The following is a 22,319-nucleotide window of genomic DNA, read 5'->3' on the forward strand; positions in this document are numbered from 1 at the left end:
AATACTGTAGGAGGAATAAAAGTGCAGGTGTAAGAAATATTTTTCTTCTTCCCACCCCAAAAGCCCCCCTCCTGCTCCCCCCCAAAAAAACAGCAGAAAGAAGGGGAAAAGGAAAGTGCAAGCTCCAAGAGAAACATCACTATGAAACACACAAACAATGGACGCCATTTGACACAGCATGCAAGGACAGGAGTACCTCAAAACTAAAGTTCATCAGTCTACACACACACAAGGCAACAATGAAAACCTGGGAAACCACAGAGACCATCTGGAGTCTACAAAGTTTTCACCAACATAGGTGAGGGTAAAAAATTCCTCACTAGGTCAAAAACTTTGTAAATCTTATTTAAATACTTACCATTAACCTACTGGTTCCAGAAGGAATAGAGGTAGCAGAGCAGAAAAAAGAGGGAAAACCCAATCAATACTAAGAATAAAAAGTGGCAACACAATATCAACTCTAGGCACCTAGAATAAAATAGCAAATAAATAGAAAATATGAGGTTAAGCAGCCAACTTCCTAAAAGTATAGAGAGGTGGGTTATTGGTGCCCCCTTCTGCTTCTTACTCCTGTTTTGCTTGTTATTTGGACACAGTTCCTTAGCAGCTATACTAAAGAGCAGACTTGGGAGGGCAAAGAAGGTAAAGTCTGTAATTTTCATTAAGGCCAACAAGTCAATATGAAACTTAAATTACTAAGGGAACCAAGAATCCTTAAATTCTATTCTATAGCAAGTGGACTACCTAATATTTTTGGAAAATCACCTAAGTTTATCCAGAATGTATCTATACAACTAAAGTAGTGGTTTAACATTTCAGTGAATAAAATAGATGGTTTTCTTATTTGCTGGTATGGTTCATATCTAACCATCACTCTGAACAAATGAAAGGTGACAACACTTAATCACCTTACTTACATGCACATAATATGCAATAAGACTGAATTTTACTCACAACTTTGCTTCAATAGCTTTTATTATTTTATAAAGTATATCATATAATCTTTTACTTACTACTAGTTTTCATACCCACCATTCAAGGCAACTTGTAGATAGGAGGATTTATTATTTTGGTAATAAGGATGTTAGCTCACATTGGCAGAGCACTTTACTATAAGCCAAGCAATTTGCTGAATGTTACATTACCTCATCTAATCTTCAAAACCACCACATGAGGCAGGTACTATTTATTATCACCACTTTAACTGAAGAAATAGAGGCTTAGAGTATTTAAATGATTTGGCCAAAGTCGAAAAGGCCCAACTACAGATCCAAAACTGTAAACGACTATGCTACAGAATAATAAGTAAGCAACTTAGCATAGTATTTTCACAATATTTCAATGTTATTTTCTTATTCCTCTGAGTGCTGAAAATATGTATGACAGATCAATGTAACACGAATCAAAAGTTTTATGGAGAATTTTCTAATTCATTGATTTTCTAAAGTACCTGAACATAAAGACACCAAATATACAAGTAGGAAATAACTAAACAATACTACTTTAATCTTATTTAAAAAAATCAAACTCTAGTCATAAATAAAAATACTAGAGAAAAAAAGTTTCTTAGTGTTAACTGGCCAACTTCATCAATAACACTGCTATAAGAATTAAATCTCCCAATCTCTCTCTCTCTCTCTCTCTCTCTCTCTCACACACACACACCCATGTTAAAAAGGACAAAAAAGTATATTCTTGCTACAAGGAACTCAATAAATGAAACTAATGGCTTACAAGAAAGACAAAGATTTATCAAGATACCTTTAAACAACAATGTTTTGAAAGACTAGGAGAACAAGTTTGCAAAAGTACAGTCTACATACAAGTAAAAGCTAAATAAAAGAAGGCGTACCTTCCTTTAAATTTAAGATACTTTTAAAACAATTGGGTATTTCCCTAAGAACAGTTAAAGCTTTACACATAATATTGGAAGGCCTAAAACTTGAGAAAGTAAGTACATTTACAGAGATTAAAAGCAATCGGTATCTCAAACAGCAAAATGTTATACCCAATGGTGTCCTGGTTAATGTGTAACAACTGCTTTCCACAGGGAAAAAAAAGTCCTGACTTTTGCTATTTGCTGATTTCCATGATTTCTATGTCTGATTTTAAGCCACCGAAGTGTCATCACTGAACACAGAATTGGGAAGAGATGAGCAGTAGCACATCGTTATATAGTATTTCCACCATACAGGCACAATCAATAGATGTCAATAACCTCAAGAACACATTAATAGTAAAATGTAATAAAATAACTAGGAAGTGATGAGTTTTGATTATTTATTATCTTTCTTCAAAATGTAATTTATCTAATTGTAAGTTTATATAATTTTAATGATGGCTACCAAAATCCTGAATTTAACTATCAACTCCAGGAAGAGCTGGTTCCAGCACACCACTGGCATACAGTTCCCTTTTTAATTCACCCCAGTCCTTCGTTCATTTCCCTCACTTTCCTATTATACTTTTTGATGGATTCGTAAGGAAGACATAACAGTTTAATCCAACAGTGCTTTCAATTATTTCTTCCAAGCCTATGTAAATGTCCCCTAAGTCCACCTACTCTTTTTGTTCAGTTAAGCAAACCCCACCCCTAGGCCCTAAACATAAGACAACCATTCATTTCCAGTCCTCACCAAAGAAAAATGAAAGCAGCGGTCAGTTGCATTTGCTGGAAACATACTTCCCCCCAACCTATTCCTTCGACATGATGGTTTTTGCCTGACACGAGCTGTTTTTAAGTCTAAAACACCGGAACAATTTACATTCACACCAGTATCACTTACAACCCCTGTCACCTGCAATGTGTCTTGCTACTACTTTCCCTTCTGCCAATCTGACAGGAATAAAGTGCTATCACATTACTACTTTAGTTTGCATTTCCCTAGAAAGCAATCCGGCAAAATCTATTGCATTTAATAGGGAATGCTGTTCCAGGAATATAGTAGAATAGGTACTTAGGCCAACCCTAACACCCACAAAAAATCAAAATCCAGGATTAAAAAAAAAACTTAAAGACATTAACAAGCTGGCAAGAAAGATACAAATTCCTAGGCCAGAATATGAGAGAAGGCTGAAAACCCAGAACAGTACAGTGAACAGCCATAGGCTTTTGCCTTGAGTTAGGATACCCTCGAATGGCTACAACTTCACTATTACAGTAAATTAGAAATAACCTTCCTCTCCTTACCACCATCTCCCAAGCAACTTCAAGGAAAATCCACTGAACCTTGACACTGGGTGGGGAGGAGATGGCAAAATCACCACTGAGAATTTAGAACCACAAATAGAACTCTTGCTGCATCTGCTGTCTGAATTCATAATTCCTGGGTGATCTAAAAACCCTACATTGAAATTCTCACACTTTAACATGCATCAGAATCACCTAGATGGCCTATTTAAACAGGTTGCTGCTGCCCCCCCTCCAACAGATAAATATATATATATAAAATTGGTGTAATTTCCATGTTATTTTCGACCAATTGTCTATTATTATCAACTGCAATGTTTAATATCTAGAGCTTGATGGCAACATAAAATTTTTAATGAAATTTAAAGTGTATTTAAAATATATTAACTTTTATGTATAAGTACTACATAATATACACATATGTGTATATAAATACATGAAGAGGAGTATGATAAAGTGATCAATGAAGACTCAAACATAAAAGTATGCTCCTCTGGGGTAAAATTCTGTGGGGGGAAATAAAATACAAATATGATTTCAAGGTGAAAAAGGAACAATGTAAAATATCCAGAAATTATAGACTAGCTTGTTCATGGATGTTTTAAAGGATGCAAGCAAATCTCCAGACACTAGAGTATTTATATTTATATTCCACTGGATACATTTAGGAGTGATATTAATATTTTAAAACATCAATATTTTTAATATTCCTGAAATTACATCCCTAGCAACTATTTAAACATTATGATAAAAAAAATTAGATGCCAACTTAAAAACGTAAAAGGAGGTAGTTTAAAAAATTATTTGGGCATCAAAAAATGGGCAGAATACCTAAATAGACATTTCTCCAAAGAAGACATATAAATAGTCAATAGGCACATGAAATGATGCACATCGCTAATTATTAAAGAAATGCAAATCAAAAATACAATGAGGTACCACCTCACACCAGTCAGAATGGCATTCATTAAAAAGTCTACAGATAATAAATGCTGGAGAGGGTGTGGAGAAAAAGGAACCCCCCTACACTGTTGGTGGGAATGTAAATTGGTGCAGCCACTATGGAAAACAGTATGAAGGTTCCTTAAAAAACTAAAAATAGAGTTACCACAGGATCCAGCTACCCCACTCCTGGGTATATATCCAGAAAAAACTCTAACTTGAAAAGACAGATGCACCCCAATGTTCACAGCAGCACTATTTACAATAGCCAAGTCATGGAAGCAACCTAAATGTCCATCAACAGATGACTGGATAAAGAAGATATGGTATATATATATACAAGGGAATATTACTCAGCTATAAAAAAGAATGAAATAATACCATTTGCAGCAACATGGATGGACCTAGAGATTAGCATACTAAGTGAAGTCAGACAAATATATATCACTTACATGTGGAATCTAAAATATGATACAAATGAACTTATTTACAGAACAGAAACAGACTCACAGACATAGAAAATAAATTTTGGTTACCAAAGGGGAAAGGGGGGAGGAGGGATAAATTAGGAGTTCCGGGTTAGCAGATACAAACTACTATATATAAAATAGATAAACAACAAGCTCCTACTGTATAGACAGGGAACTATATCCAATATCTTGTAGTAAACGATGATGGAAAAGAATCTGAAAAAGAATATATACGTATATATAACTGAGTCACTTTGCTGTACACGAGAAACTAACACAACATTGGAAATCAACTATACTTCAATTTTTTAAAAATTATTTGGGGGATAAAAAAGCAAAAGGGTTTAAAGATCACTGCCCCAAAGTACTTGTGAACATGGGCAGTAGGAATCATGAATAAAAATGTTCACAGCAGCATTGTTTATAATAATGCAAAATCAGAAACACCACCAATTCCATCAACAATAAAAATGGATAAATTGTGGTATATTCATTCAACGAATACAATGTATCAATGAAGGTGAATAAGCTACAGCTACAAACAATAACATGGATGAAATGTACAAATAATGTCATATATTTAGAATGAATCCTATAATATTCATAACCAAGCCTATTATTTGAGGATGCTTATGGTTTAGAGATGCATAACTGAGTGGTGAAGCTATAAAGAAAGATAAGGGGACTTTCCTGGAGGCACAGTGGTTAAGAATCTGCCTGCCAATACAGGGAACATGGGTTCAAGCCCTGATCTGGGAAGATCCCACATGCCGTGGAGCAACTAAGCCCGTGCGCCACAAGTACTGAGCCCGTGAGCCTAGAGCCCGTGCTCTCCCAACAAGAGAAGCCACCGCAATGAGAAGCCTGCTCACCGCAACGAAGAGGAGCCCTCGCTCGACACAACTAGAGAAAGCCTGCAGGCAGCAACGAAGACCCAATGCAGCCAAAAATAAATTAATTTTAAAAAAAGTAACACACCTTAAAAAAAAAAAAAAAAGGTAAGGAAAATATTTGTTTTTCCCAGAAGCAAGGATAATACAATAGAAGGGCACAGAGGGAGGTTCTAAAAAACACCCATTCTATTTCTTAGAATGGGTGATGGTACAAAAGGATTCACTTTATTAGTCTTTAAAGATGTATATATGTTTTATATACTTTTCTGCATGTAAAATATATTTCATAATAAAAATTATTTTTAAAAATTACCCTTTGATCCAGCAATCTCCACCTGGTAATTTATCCTAGGGATAACATCAGTATACAAAGAACATATGCACAATAATTTTTATTTGTTTGTAGTAGTAAAAAAAAATTGACTGTCAATAAAAACAGCTTAATAGTTTGTCCGACATCCCTACTATGCAATATCTTGCAGTCATTAAAAAGAATCTGAAGTATATTCCTTGAGGAATTTTCAAAATGTTTTAAGTGAAAAGAGCAAGATGCAGACAAGTATTCATAATACAATCCACTTTTATAAAACAACCACAAAATCCCTATATATGTGTATATATTATTATATCCATGCATAGCACAAAGGTTCAGAAGATAAACACCAGATTAGTTTATCTGGCAGGTAAAGGTGTGGGGGATAAAAAGAAGAAAAAGAAAACAAACAAACTGGTGTGCACATATATACATGAATAAAGAGATGTACCAACTAGTGTACCAAAGTGTCATGGTGTTTATCTTAGTGGATTTTCAAGTAATTTTTCAGGTAATTTATCTTAGTGGATTTTCAGGTAATTTTTATTTTCTTTGTTATACTTTTACGTGTTGTTTCAAGATTTTAACAATAGAATTCAAGATTTATAAATAGCATACATTACTTTACAGACAGGAAACGCTAAAGTAGATATCATTTGGGACAAAGTATTTCTAAGCTCTAGAATAAATAATATTCCAATTGGTAACATCTATACAGAAACAGCCCTGGATGGTCAGTTTATAAAGCGGAGAATAAGTCACATACTGCACTAGGGAAGCTTTTTTCAAGGTGTATGCTACCATCGGTGCCTCCCATGTGGTAATGTGCATACAAATCACCTGGGCATTTTTAAAATGCAGATTCTGTTTCAGTACATCTGGGATGGGGCCCGATATACTGCATTTCTAATAAGCTCCCGAATGTAATGTCATTGGTCCACAGACCATACTTTGATTAGCAAGGTGGTGAGCACTTGGAATGTGAGCACTAGGTGGTGAGTACTAAGCACTTTTGCAAATATTACATCATTTAATCCTTACTACAACTTTCTGAGGTAGGTTTAATCATTTCCATCTACAGATGGCTAAACTGAAGCTCACACAGTATCAGAAGAATACTGATGATAGAAGGGAAATAATGCCCCTTGGGTAATTTAGTTAATGAAACCCCCTTTGAGGGCTCTTTCCATGCTAAACACAATTATTTCCGATTTTTAGATACCTTCTTTCATCAGGAAAACACGAGCATCATAACCTAACATAAAAGTTCTACAAGTTTACATCTCAAGGCAAAATGGGATTGCAAATCACCTAACAAAGAGAGCACTAGGTGTGATTCTCGGACCAGCAGCCTCAGCAGCACCTCGAAACTTGTCAGAAACACAAATTCTCAGACCCCATTGCAAACTTACTGAATCAAAAACTCTGGGGGTGGGGGTGATTCTCATGCCCACTAAAGTTTGAGAGCCACAGAACATCAATAAAGGACTAATGAAAAAAAGAGTCAAACGACTGTTAAACTAATTTGGTAAATACTGAATTAAAATGAGTTAACCAGATTTTTTTTACTGCAGAACTTTGTTATAAAACATGCTTCGGGGGCTTCCCTGGCGGCCAAGTGGTTAAGAATCCGCCTGCCAATGCAGGCAACATGGGTTCAAACCCTGGTCTGGGAAGATCCCACATGCCACGGAGCAACTAAGCCTGTGCGTCACAACTACTGAGCCTGCGCTCTAGAGCCCACGAGCCACAACTACTGAGCCCACGCGCCACAACTACTGAAGCCCTCACGCCTAGAGCCCGTGCTCCGCAACAAGAGAAGCCACAGCAGTGAGAAGCCCACGCACAGCAACGAAGAGTAGCCCCCGCTCGCTGCAACTAGAGAAAGCTCGCGCGCAGCAATGACGACACAATGCAGCCAAAAAAAAACCCAGAACTTGCTTGGCTACAGGACTCTCTCTTCCAGGAGAATCTTATGGGACGGACCAGTGTTTAATAGGATTAAACTCTCAATGATACTGTCCCAAAGCAGATTTGGCTCCATGGGGCCTGAGGGCTAAAGGCACACACCTGAAGTCAGATAAACTTAAGTATGAAAATGAGCTCTGAAAGTATGAGTAATGGTAGTACAGGAGTAGTAATAGTAAGAAGAGCAATGATGATGATACTACTACCAATACTACTACCAGTTCTTTTCTGTTTATAAAAGGTATACAGGCATTACTATAAGAAAACATATTGCAAAACCTAAGAAGAAAATATAATAGCAGTATTCCTACCAGCCAGATAACCAATATTTAGTATATGGATATTACCTTCTGGTCTTTTTTTCTTATGGACACAGATATACATGAATTTGGTAACAAAATTACCAAAACAAAACCCATACTACTTTACACTTATTTTCATAGTGTTATATTTTTGTTTCCAAACAATCTGTCCACTAGACTTCTTGAGGACAAAGGTTGTTTTCACCTTTGCATTCTCAGTACCAGAAAGCCTACCAAGCCTATTGCCGCTGGTACTGAATATTTTTTGACTGAGTGAATAAGAAACAAAGAAAAATCAGATGCACAGACTGTGTATGATAATGAGAACAGTTCAAGTTTCCTCCATACTCAATTTTAAAGCCAGCTAAAATACAAAAGAATATCTAAGTGCTGTGCTTTGGCTTATAAAAGTCCACTGTCACATTTTCATATATAGTATAAGAAATATTTTTTTTCTAGTCCTTGCCACTTTATAAAACTACTTTCTTAAAAAAACCCTTAAGACATTAAGTATGTGGATACATAGCAAAAGCAAGAATAACGTCTATGGAATGATAGACAATTTGGTCCCCAACGGACCTCAACTTTCTGTGGCGGAAGCTTGTCAGATTTCTCAAATTCCTCTAGAGCTCTTGACTCTCCGACAGAGGAAGATTGCTTTCAGAACACCAAGGAATAATGCTGACAGAACTAGTTCACCACCCCCTCTGAAAAAAGTGAAACCACCTCCTTCTCTGAACAAGCAACACCATGCCCCTTTCTACAAGTATCATTATGACTCTCTTTAGTGAACTAACCTACAAGAGGATATTCCTCTAGGCTGCTGTCCTAATCGTTTGTTCTTATACAGCAAATTTAATTACCTTTTTGGAGTTTGTAATAATGGGAACTGTCTGCACTAGTATATTCAAGTCCAAGACATGGACATAGTTGTAGCTGTTTTTTTAAGCCTCATTATTCTTTAGTCTATCCTGGAAATTGAAGCCCAAGAGAATGAAAGATGAAGGTCATAAAACAAGTTTTATTGACCTCAAAGTAGAACTTTTCTCACCATAACCAATGACCCTTCCAAAAATATTTAATATATAAAAAGTGAATGCAGCTAACCACGCCCCAGATTGCTTTTAGGAATTTTAGTCAGGCCCTTTTACTAACTTTTTAAGAATACTCTTCTCCATAGGTACTAAAGGAATTCCTAGGCTGAGGTTCTGCCATCCTAATCACCTTTCTCAATCCATGTAGCTTAATACATGCATCATATAAAAAATAAGCAGATCCTCCTGTTCTCATCCTTGGTGAATATGGAATCCATATTCAAGACTTGGTACATCTGTCTCATTGTCACAACAGCCATAAGAACTCCTTTTTCTGGTTCTTCTTGCATTAGACTGGAATTTCTACAACCGAGCTGTTATTTTAGATTACAGTTAAGTTGTACACAAAACTTAATACGATCTTTGGCTCATTTATACTTCCTGGACTCATATATGAAAATGAAATACATAGGCAGAAAGAAAAGTATGTGTCTAGCCACTGTCTACTTAATTTTTAAAAGATTTAGACTAAACCAAGAACATAATAAATTCCCAACTCCTGCATCTTTGTTCAACCACTTCCCTACATTCCTTGGACAAGTTAAATTTCTCCCATGCTTAGAAATACTGACCCTAAAAAAACAAAGTTTCCTGAACTTTGTCCTTTTCCTGAGAATTGACAATTTGCAAATAAATTAACCACTATATCCCACTTTGATAGTGAATACCATCTAAAACATTTAGTATCATTCAAAAACTTTGCCAATGGACAAAGTATAAGGATAAATAAATTTAAGCATTAATTTTAAAATTAAGTTTCTCTTTGCGATATTTATACACTCAAGTGTTCTATTATAAATCCATCATTAGTTAAACACTTTGGGTATTCTTAGGCTTAGAGTCCACATATTGCAGCGTTACTGTACAGTATCTGATTAGGGAGAGAGTGGCGTGAAAGGGATAGAGAAAATGTGAGTGGCAAGAGAGAATTTTATTAACCTTTACAATGTCTCCCATTTTTAACTTACTTTACAATTACCCCAAACCCTCAACATGAAAAAGTACGTGTTATATGACTCCATTTATATGAAGTTAAAGTACAGGCAAAACTAATCTATGATGATAGAAATAGGTAGTACTAATCAGCCTCTTGGAAGTAGTGTGGAAATGACTGAGAAGGAGCGTAAGAGAACTTTTGGGGATGAAGAGAGTGCTCCCTACTTTGATAGTGTGTTGGTTACACAGTGTATTGTCAAAATATTTGTCAAAACTCTTCAAAAGTACACTTAGGATCTGTGCATTCCAACATATGCAAAATAATCCTAAATTTTAAAAAAGGGGGAAAAGTAGTTGCTTCCTTTCCACAAAGAGGTCAGTTCCCAACAATAATAAAATTAGAGAAGGCTCGGCGGGGGGAAGAAAGAAAAAATACTGAGAAAAGAACATGACAATTACCCAGCTTGATGAAAACAGGGTCCATGTTACAATTACTACTATCAGCACCTAGTATATAACAGAAGCTCAATAATTTGTTTTACACATAAATTTTCAAGTATAATAATAGAACTATACAAAAACATCAGAGAGCTTTACAAAAAAAGTCAAGAATTTAATCAGAGATGTAAAAAATTCACAGACCAATGGTTCTTAAATCAATTTAGGACGATAGACCCCTTTGAGAATCTGATGAAATCTATGGTTTATTCCTACTGAAAGATGAACATAAACCACAAAATTCTGTATGTAATTTCAAAAGCTTTATGGGCCACCTGAAGTTTACCCATGAAATACTCTGGGACCTACTGACTGTAAGCAAAGAATCTCTTTCTATAACAAGACAATTTCAATATTTAACTTAATATGAATAAAAATTGTTCAATAGACTACAGCAGATGATCACTGCATTTTTTTCCTTTGTTCGTAGGTTTTTAAAACTTTACCAGCTCACTCATTTTTATTGTTTCACAGAAGATTTCAAAAATACTCATTTAACCATCTTTTAGATAAAGAATTCTTTATAACTTTCTTTTAGGTACAATAGCTATCTCAAAATACTTTCTTTACAGTTCTAGCTCAATCATTTTTTTTTCCTCTCCTATTGGTAACATATTATATAACTAAAAATACTGCATTTTCCTTAAACAATAAGGATATTCAAGAGTTATCATAGTGTGGTAGGCAGAATAATGGCCCTCCAAAGATGTCTACAGCCTTATCTCTGGAACCATGCTAGGTTACATGGCAAAGTAGAATTAAGGTTGCAGATGGAATAAAGGTTGCTAATCATGTTCTTAAAATAGGGAGATTATTCTAGATTATCTAGCTAGGTCTAACTTAATCACAAGGGTCCTTAAAATGTGGAAGAGTGACGCAGAAGAGTCAAAACCAGGGAGCTGGCAGTATGAGAAAGACTTGGCCCAATGTTGCTCACTTTGAAGGTGGAGGAAGGGGTCATAAGCCAAAAAATGAAGGTGGTCTCTAGAAGCCAGAGAAGGCAAGTAACAGGTTCTCCCTTAGAACCTCCAGAATCAACCTGCTAACACTTTGCTCTGAGCCCCGTGAGACCTATTGTGTACCTCTGACCTCCATAACTATAAGATAATAAATGTGTGGTTTTAAGTCACCATGCAGTCCCTGATGGTCCAGTGGCTAAGACTCCACGCTCCCAATGCAGGGGGCCTGGGTTTGATCCCGGTCAGGGAGCTAAATCCCACATACAGCAACTAAAGATCCCGCATGCTGCAACTAAGACCCAACGCAGCCAAATAAATAAATATTAAGTCACCATGCTTATGGTAACTTGTTACAGCATCCATAGGAAAATAACACACATGGTGAAATGAAAAAAAGCACTGAACTGATTCAGAGTCATTATGAACTAACTAATGACTTTTAAGTCATTATACCACTTAAAAGCCAAATTTCTTAACATCTCAGAGCTTCAGTCTTCTCATTTATAAAAAGGGCTTCCCTGGTGGCGCAGTGGTTGAGAATCTGCCTGCCAATGCAGGGGACACGGGTTCAAGCCCTGGTCTGGGAGGATCCCACATGCCGTGGAGCGGCTGGGCCCATGAGCCAAAACTACTGAGCCTGCGCGTCTGGAGCCTGTGCCCCGCAGCAGGAGAGGCCGCGGCGGTGAGAAGCCAGGGGACCGCGATGAAGAGTGGCCCCCACTTGCCACAGAGAAAGCCCTCGCATAGAAACGAAGACCCAACACAGCCCCAAAAATTAAATAAATAAATAAATATAAAAGGAGGAAATTATGTTCTCTGACTCTTGCAAAGTGTTACTCAAAGATATAGAGTATGTAAATATGCTTTTATAAACTATAAAATATCTACAGATATGACAGCAAAATTACACAAGATCAATATGAACACGATAACATTCATGCTATCATATTAAGATATATTCAATACATACACAACTAAGAGTTCTAGAAACAAAGCTTGATTAATATTTATTGGGGCTATTTATAATATGTGTTTTTCAAAGTTTTATGCCAAAAAAATTAGCATTTAAACTTCTAAAATATCTCTTCAGTGGTAAAATTTTAAATGGGAAGAACTAAGTCTTCTACTACATACTTCTATATTCCATAAAGAATATACCACATAGCAATTTATAAAGATGTTATACATATAATAAATTATTATAATAGAGAAATTAATATTTACAGAATTATGTCACTTGGAGTTATGGACATTTCTAAATCACCTTTAATAAAACAGAAGAGGGATGATGTGGATAAATACCATCCACAGAATTTTTAAGAATTAGTTATTACTTTTGGACTTCTCCCATCATACTGCCACAATAAATATTCTCCTCTTCTTCTTACTCTTAATTACTCTTTAAAGGAGTTCAAGTGTTCCAAAAAATGGGAAAGAGACAGCCAAGGGCCTACATAATTTAAATCTCTATTAAATTAGACCCAATAGCTAAATAGCTATTAGCTATTAGCTAATAGCTAAAAATCACCAAAAAATCTTGCCATTAATAAAGACCCTTTCTTCTTCATTTATAGGAACCAGTAGACTTTTAAGCACCATTTTAATAATTTAAATTCATAACCCTGCACCATTAGAATTGACACAATAAATCTAATTCATAAAAATTTAATCTTAGAAGTCAACAGCCTGGGAGGAAATATTTAAAACATATAAACAGCCAAAGACTAATCTGTAGAATATATAGTAAACTACAAATCAATATAAAATAGATGAACAACCCAAGAGAAAAATGGGCAGTCACTGAGTAGGCAAGTCAAAAAATATACATGGCTAGTAATAAACACATGGAAAAATGCTCATTTTCACCAGCAATCAGGAAATGCAAATCAAAATTTTTCAAGTGAAATGGAAGAAAAAATAATAACATCTAACACCAGCAGAGCTATAGAAAATTTAGTATTGTCATATACTGGTGCAGAATATATTACTAATGCCTTTGAGGGGAGTTTCAATATCTATTAAAAATTTCCAACCAGGAAATTCTACTTCTGGGAATCTGTTGTATAATAAAGAACCTGTCTGGTCTTGGTTCCTGGGTTCCTGACGCAGAGCTTCTAAAACCCTTGGAATTTTCCCAGTGATAAGAGCGTTTTCATTATTCATTAGCCCCTTGGATGGCACCTGACTTTATGCTAATGAGATTATTCAGAATGGAGTTAATCATCAGAGAGACCAACCACTAGAGAAAAGGGATGAGGGCTTTGAGCCAGGCCAACCTCTGCAGAGGAGAAATGCAGGTGGCCTAGGGACCCCCAAAGAGTGGCTGACATCTGAAGTGAGGGCAGTCTTCTCAGGTCAGTGCCCTTAAACCTGCTGAGTCTGACACTAACTCCAGATGGTTGGTGTCATTATAGTATCCACCTGAGAAAAATCTGTACATATGTACATATTCATAAAGATGTTTATCCCAATACTGGAAAAGTATAAACATCCTAAATGCTTACCAATAGAAGAATGGTAAAATAAGCTACGGTACGTGCATATTACAGAACAGTAAGTAGGTAGCAGTTAAAAAAAAAAAGTTACATTTCCATATCCTCCCACATAAAAACCTCTTAAACACATTAAAGAGAAAAAAGCAGGTTTTAGAAGAATATAGTATGACCACATATTGTTATTCTTAACAATAACAGCCTCCCTTGCAAAATCACATACAAAACTGGTTTTCTCTGTACTTATAAGTAAGTGAATTTGTTAAAAAGTTAGGAAATATACATATAAAAAATGATAACAGTGACATCTGGAGGGAGAATGAGATCACCAGAGGAGGACTGAAAGGGACTTACATTTCATCTGAACTGTCTAAATTTCATAGAAATGGATTCATATTTCTTCTGCAATTAAAAAAGAGAACTTGCAGTTAATGGCTAAGACTCTGCGCTCCCAACGCAGGGGGCCTGGGTTCTATCCCTGGTCAGGGAACTAGATCCCGCATGCCGTAACTAAGAGTTAGCATGCCACACTAAGAGTTTGCATGCGGCAACTAAAGAACCCACATACCACAACTAAAAAGATGCCACGTGCTGCAATTAAGACCCAGTGCAGCCAAATAAATAAATAAATATTTTTTTTTTAAAAAAAGGATGACTGCCTGAACATGTTTATCAGCCTCTGTTCAGTCCAAACATCCTAACTAAAATCATTATAAATGTATTTTTTAACGGAATAAGCCTGTAAAAGGATGGAGTAAATAAATTAAAAAAAAAAATAGCAATGCCATCCATTAGACTACAGAAAGAAAATAAATGAGTGGTAACTTTCACTGCAGAACCAGGAAAGCAGAGTAGCAACCTGATTTACACCATGCACAAGAATTTGCAGGCAGGCAGAAGAGGACAAAAAAGAGAAAGATTCACTGCAAGTCCATGTAAGAAGCAGTGAGAGCCCTCCAGTTGTCCTCTCTGACTTCAAACAACTAGGCAACTGTTCCTTCTCAACCCTAGCACTAGAGGTTTGAAGAGGGAAGTTTCTGGACTTGGGGACAACAGGAATAGCTAAAGGCAGAGGTACCTACTGATACTGAATATGAAGATTAAATGAAAGTACCATATTGAGCATTAAGTCTCCCAACTTTCTTCTCAATCTTCTCCTAGAACACTGGTATAAAAAAGAATGTCCTCCAGGTAAGAAAAGAGAAAAGCCATTCTGGAAAATATGAGCAGCCAAGAGAAAAGACAGTAATTTAGTATTCCTAAGAAAATGGCCCAGGGCTTCCCTGGTGGCGCAGTGGTTGAGAATCTGCCTGCCAATGCAGCGGACACGGGTTCGAGCCCTGGTCTGGGAAGATCCCACATGCCGCGGAGCAACTGGGCCCGTGAGCCACAACTACTGAGCCTGCGCGTCTGGAGCCCGTGCTCCGCAACAAGAGAGGCCGCGATAGTGAGAGGTCCGCGCACCGCGATGAAGAGTGGCCCCCGCTTGCCACAACTAGAGAAAGCCCTCGCACAGAAACGAAGACCCAACACAGCCAAAAATAAATAAATAAATTAATTAATTAATTTAAAAAAAAAAAACAAAAACAAACTTTAAAAAAAAAAAAAAGAAAATGGCCCAGATAGATCACCTTACCTGCAGAGACAGCTTCCAATCAGCTTTTCAGTGCCTTGAAGAATGAGTAACCAGCCAAAGATGATCAAACATTCGAAGAAAGAACCTAATGAAAGACTGAAGCTAAACAAAGGGAAAATGCAACTGGGAAGAAACTGACCGATCAAGAAGGAAAAAAAAAAAAAGCATATGCACACACATGTACACAAAGACACATTTTAATGTTCTTAGAAAAAGATATTGTACCCACAAAACAAAAATGGAATGTATGAAAAAATTCATTATAAAAAGAAAGCTTTTGGAAAGTAAAAAAGATTACAGAAACAAAAATTCACTGAAAGGTTAGAAATAAAGTTGGGGAAAAAAATCCCCCCAAAAAGAGATCGAAAGAGATTTTTTTAAAAAAGAGAGAGAGAAAAGATAAAGCAAAAGATCACTCTAGGGCTTCCCTGGTGGCGCAGTGGTTAAGAATCCGCCTGCCAATTCAGGGGGCACGCGTTTGATCCCTGGTCCGGGAAGATCCCACATGCCACAGAGCAACTAAGCCCGTGCGCCACAACTACTGAGCCTGCGCTCTAGAGCCCGTGAGGCACAACTACTGAGCCCACATGCCACAACTACTGAAGCCCACGCGCCTAGATAGAGCCCGTGCTCTGCAACAAGAGAAGCCACCGCAATTATAAGTCCATGCACCGCAACAAAGACCCAACACAGCAATAAATAAATAAATAAATAAATAAATTTATTAAAAAAAAAAAGATCACTCTAAGTGTCCAACACTGAAATAATGAGAAAAGAAATTGGAAGAAGACAAAATCACAGAAATAATTTTCTAAAAATTACCCAAAATGAAAGACAAGAGTTAGCAGATTGAAAGGGCCTGCTAGTATGCAGTGCAATGGATGAACACAAACGTATCTTAAGATATACAATAATGAAATTTTATAACCCTAGGGCTAAAGAAGATCTGAAATGCTTGGGGTGGGGGGTAGGGGGAGGAGATGTTTCACACAAAGGATCAAAAACCAGAATGACATGGGTGTGCTCAACAGCAACACCAGAAGCCAGAAAACAACAGAGCAAATTTAAAAATTTTAAATTCTGAGGAAAAATAATTTCCAACCTAGAATTCTATATCAAGTCAAACTGTCAGTCAAGAGTGAGGGCAGAAATAAAATATTTTCTTTCAGACACTGAAGTCTCAATGTCTTTTACTTTACACACATTCTTTCTCAGTAAGACACAGAAAGAGTGTGTTCTACTAAAAACAGTGTAGTACATGAAGAAAGAAAAGACATGAGACCAAGGAACTAGGAGATTTAACCTGAGAGAAAAATGAAACTCCCAGAATGATAATGAACAGAGACCTTGCCCAATAACTAATTCAGAATGGGGTTGGTCAGAAGGCCCCAGAAGAGATTTAACAAGAACATGAAATTCACAGAATACATAGCTTATGAACAAATGTAAATATACAACTGAGGGAGGGTTTGGCAACTACATGCAAAACTAAACAAAAAATTTTTTTAATTGTACAGGAAAAGAAAAGCAGCCAACTGTGAACAGGATGCTGAATTCGTAGAAGTTAATTACACTTTACAACTAAGATACAGAATAAGTAACATTTAAAATACAACAAATGCAGGTAGTTCATCTAACTTCTGATTGACATCTCCAAATAACCAAGGAAATTACCTACCCTACACACTTCTTATGAGACGCAAATGAGTTAGTGCTTGTGAAGTCACTTTCCAAATCCATAAATTACTACATAAAAGTAATAGTATTAGTTCTATATTTTTAGACACTAAAAGTGGTCTATAATATTAAATATTCTTCATTTATGTTTTTTCTTAAGGAAACTAACGACATTCCTCTGAAGAACTCTTTAAGTGGCAAGATGGTAGAAAGAGTGAAACATGGGAGTTACTAAGGAACTGAGATTTCAAGGTGACCAGATGTACTTTTTGAAGACATATTATAATAGACAGGAAATCTGAAAAATTCCAAATCAAGACCTTAGAGATCTCAGACCAGAGCGTGTCAAAACACCAGCAAAGCAGTATATTCCTTTATCAAATGCCATGTCAACCAGGTTGCCTGAGATGCAGTAAATCATACAATATAAAAATGCTAAGTTTCTCAGATACTTCCCTGGAGAAGTAGCATACCCTTAACAAAAGGACTGACCTGCCTTAACTTCTCACCAACCATCTCCCCCAACCATCTCCAACCACCCACAAAACATATTCAGACTGATTAAGAATGTTTTGTAGCACAGTCAAATGGTTATGAAAAAAAGAGCTATTATTAAGCACAGCATAATCTTATTTCTAAGACAACTTTATGATTGTCCCCATTTGTATAGTCCACATTATACCTATTTTCTTTGGCTCAAAAATTCAGTTTACATATACCTACTTTACACAAATAAAAACATAACGCTTCTCTCTGGAGAAATAAGTTTTTATATATGATGTAAATAAACAATAATTTTGGTGATCATTAGCCTTGTTATCAAATACAAAATGTATCTGAAGAACACTGAATATTTACAAAGTTTTTACCGTCTGACTAACACAGTAAATGCACTGTAAAACTTAATTCAAACATTCAGGGGAGATTCATGGAAACAGACATATCGAAAAACTAAAACTAAAATTTTGGATTTTTTTTGCAAAATCTGAGAAGTTGAGAAGAATAAAGGATATGGTCTTCCAGAAGAGGGTGAGAATGAGAAGAGGGATGTGAGTCTTGAATGTTTTCATTTTTGATGGAGGTTCAAATGTTAGTTTAAAATAATGATATAACATACCTTATACAGATTACTTTAAGCCTCACAATACCACAAAAGAAGATTTTTATCCTGATTTTAGAGATGAAAAAGCTAAGGTAAAGAGGGATTAAATAACTTGCTTAAGATCACACAGTATGGATGGACTTAATCCAGGCAGCCTGACTTGAAAACCCAAACTCTTCCCCATAATAACAGAATACTGCCTGCACATACAGAGAGAGCATTCCATCTCCTTCACTTCGGTGACTGATTTATGGATAGGCACAGAAGTCAAACCAGAGTCCTTCTGCTGGAGCTGGAGGGAAATATACCCTTCAGGCCACTCAGATAACATGTGGATGGAAGTAAGGGTGAGCCTTCAGGCCATCAGCTTAAAGAAGGCCTAATAATCAATACAAGAGGATAAAACTAGGTTAACAAGTAAAAGGAAACCAGGGTGTGGATGTGCACGCACACACAGAGAATTGCTCAATTTCAGCTCCACGGACCCTGGTTCCCGAACTTGTTCCTTTGATTCTGTGGGCTATTTTAGGACCCTTTCTAATAATTTGAGACAATATATTGTTTTTCCATTTAACGCTATTTTGCATTGTATATCTATCATGTGCAGTTGAAAAAGTTCAGATTCTCTGACTACAATGTAATATTCCTAGTTAATACTAGAGCTGTGCAGCATTGGTGATATAGTGGTGTGCATAGCTGCCTTCCTAGTTGACACTAGAAGTAACAAAAGGGTAGCAAGAACAACAACAGTAAATTTACGACCTAAAACTTTACCACAGCTACACTTTAAAATAACTCCAAGGTTAAAGAAAAAAATCTAAATGTAGTTAATAAAATTATTCCTCAATAGAGCTGATTTAAAATGAAAGAAGTATACTTAATGACAATGAAAATACTAAATGTCTAAAGCTGTGGGAAGTAACTATACGTACTGAAGAGTAATCATAGCCTTAAATGCTTTTATTATTTTAAAAAATAAATAAATGAACTAAGAAGCTAGGAGAAAATAAAATTAACTACAAAATGAGAAAGAAACTAAAAGATAAAACAACTAATGAAATAAAAATCAATAATAAAAATAGTAACATTTATTGTTCAAACCAAGACCTGGCTCTTTCAAACAAATTACATGTAACAACCCATTTATTTATATATATATATACACACACACACACACACACACACACACAGATATATATGGTTTCTTTGTTCTTTTTCTCAGCTCACATGTATACAAATAGGATAAATTAATGAACTATCATGGACTAATCAAAATTCAAACAAAAATTAGGAATTTATTAAATTCCTAATGGTCAGAATTTATTAAATTCAAATGACACAACGTACTTATTTTTTGATATACTAAATTTCTGTATTGTAAAAAAAAAAAGAGAGAGAGAGAGGGAGCACGCACACACTGAATAAAATAATGATTCTGACAGCTATTACTCGAAATGCACCTACCAATATGCACTTGTTAAGCACCAAAAACCTCATCTGAGTTTTCATGCGGAGAAAAAAAAAAAGATATGGATAGTCCTAAAAATTATACCTTGCTTGAAGAAGTTGCCCCTTCTAAAGGGCAATTTCAGCAATAAAGATCAAATGCCTTGAACAAATGCATATCTTTGGTTCTAATGATTCCTTGTCTCTGATAAATTTCTAAGAACTGGAGAAATATAAAAATTTGCATGCCAGGATTTTGACAGCAATAGTATGTTTAATAGTACCACCAAACTGCAAACAAACTGCAAACAAACTGCAGTTGACCACTGAACAACACAAGTTTGAACTGTGGGAGTCAAATTATCCATGGACTTTCCTCAATATAGTAAATACTGCAGTACACCATCTGCAGTTGGTTGACCCCCCACACCTAACCGTGGATGTGGAGGAATGGCGATTTCAGAGGAGGAGTACAAATGAAAATGGACTGCCCAAAGCACCTGCACCCCTAACCCCCCCATTGTTCAAGGGTTGGCTAATCCTTCACTCCTCTACATCTAATCCAGTTGGCTCCATCTTCAAAGAACCGGGTATCTAGAGTCTGGCAACTCTTCACCAACACTAGTGCCGCCCCCCTGTCCAAGCCACTGTTACCTCTTGCCAAGAGTTTTTGCGTCTTTGCTTGACTCTTGGTCTCTAGCGTCTACTCCCACACAGCGGCCAGAGCAATCCTTTAAGAGCCTAAGTCAGGTTACGTCAATCTTCTCAAAAAAACTCTCTAATGCTTCCCCATCTCTCTCTAAAACGAAACTCTAAAAACCAGGTCAATGGTTATGAGGCATTTCATGAGACTGCCCTACCCCACTCCTCTCATCTTCTACCACCCTCTGCACTCCAACTACACTGGTTTCATAGCTGTCCCCAGAACACACCAGGTACATTCATTACAATCACACCTTTGCGCCTTTCTAGCTACTGTTCTTCTGCCTGGGTTTACTTCTCCCCTAGAGATCCTTCATGGCTTACTCCCTAAGTCTCTGCTTGAATGTCACCTTATCAGAGAGGTTATCCCTAAAACCGTATTTAAAATAGAGACAAATCTCCACCCCACAATCTCCATCTACCTTTCCACTCCATTTTCTCCATCACATTCTACGCCCTCTGACACACTATATATTTTACTTGTTTGTTTACTGTCTCCCCCAAGTAGAATATAAGGCCCATGAAAGCGGGGAGCTTTCTTCACTTCTATATCCTCAGGACAAGGCAAAGTAGGTCTTCATTAAATATTTATTGAATGAATTCTGGAGTAGCAGGCAGTCATTAAAAATAATGCTGTAAAAAAAAAAAACATGATAGAAGAAACTGATGAAGTAGAAAGAGCATTTTATCAAGGAATATGTAACCCATGGATCAAAGAAGAAATCAAAAGGGAAATTAGAAAATATTTTTAAGGGAATGTTAACAAAATGCTTCAAAATTTGTGGCATTCAGCTAAAGCCAATTCTTGGAGGGAAATCTGTAGCTTTAAAATCTTTTATTAGAACATCAGAAAGGTTTAAAATCAAAAGAATATACAAGAATGACTTTCAAATTTTCTATCTAAGACATATATATGGAAAAAACAGACATCAACATTTTATTCTGGTTATTTCTCATGGTAATATTACAAATGATTTGCAATTGCTTATATGTGCCTTTCTGTATTTTCCACATTTTAGTTTTCTCTAATGAACACATATTATTTTAATAAAAAACATTTTAAACAACTTTTCCTTGTGCTTTAATTGTAATCGTTGGCCTCCTACTCTGCCTGTATCTTAAAATTCTTGCTCCCCGGGATTCCATGCTTGCTCCTCAATTTATATCCATCCCTCAGTATCTTAACCACTGTTCAGCTTCACTTATAATCTGTAAACTGACAACTTGTCAATTTTTTGTAATGTCCTAAATTAGAGACTTATAGTTCCAATTGTTTAAAAGATGCTTCTAGATGGAAATCCTCAAAATTTAACAAGCCTAAAAGGACTCATTATCATTTCCTAAAACTTGTTCTTTTCTTCTTTATTTTTAATATTGGCTAATGACAACACTACACAGCCCCGTTCTCAATTCTATCAGTTGTATCTTAGAAATCTCAATCAAATCCTCTTCCTCACCTATACCATGATTTCAATTTAGGCATCTTCCACCAATTATATTCTAATAGAGTCCTAGCTTAGCTTCCTGCTACCACTCTCCCGCTCCTAACAAGCAATTTAATCATGATCAGGGCAATTGTATACAGCTTTGAAGGCTGCCATCATATAAACTATGATTGTAATGGTGCCTCCGGCCTGATCACGATACCACCCTGCTTTAAAACTTGGTTAAGTAAAACAAACTTGTAGCACTGTAAAAT

The 22,319-nt window shown here is 36.2% G+C and overlaps 1 protein-coding gene across 1 annotated transcript in view; it reads right to left on the reverse strand.

Annotated features, from left to right (window-relative positions):
- Window positions 1-22,319, reverse strand: part of ZNRF2 (zinc and ring finger 2) — a 92,890-nt gene that overhangs the window by 64,871 nt on the left and 5,700 nt on the right. The window lies entirely within an intron of this gene.

The sequence above is a fragment of the Balaenoptera acutorostrata genome, chromosome 7 (genome assembly GCF_949987535.1).
Source record: "Balaenoptera acutorostrata chromosome 7, mBalAcu1.1, whole genome shotgun sequence".
In the NCBI taxonomy this organism is placed as follows: Eukaryota; Metazoa; Chordata; class Mammalia; order Artiodactyla; family Balaenopteridae; genus Balaenoptera; species Balaenoptera acutorostrata.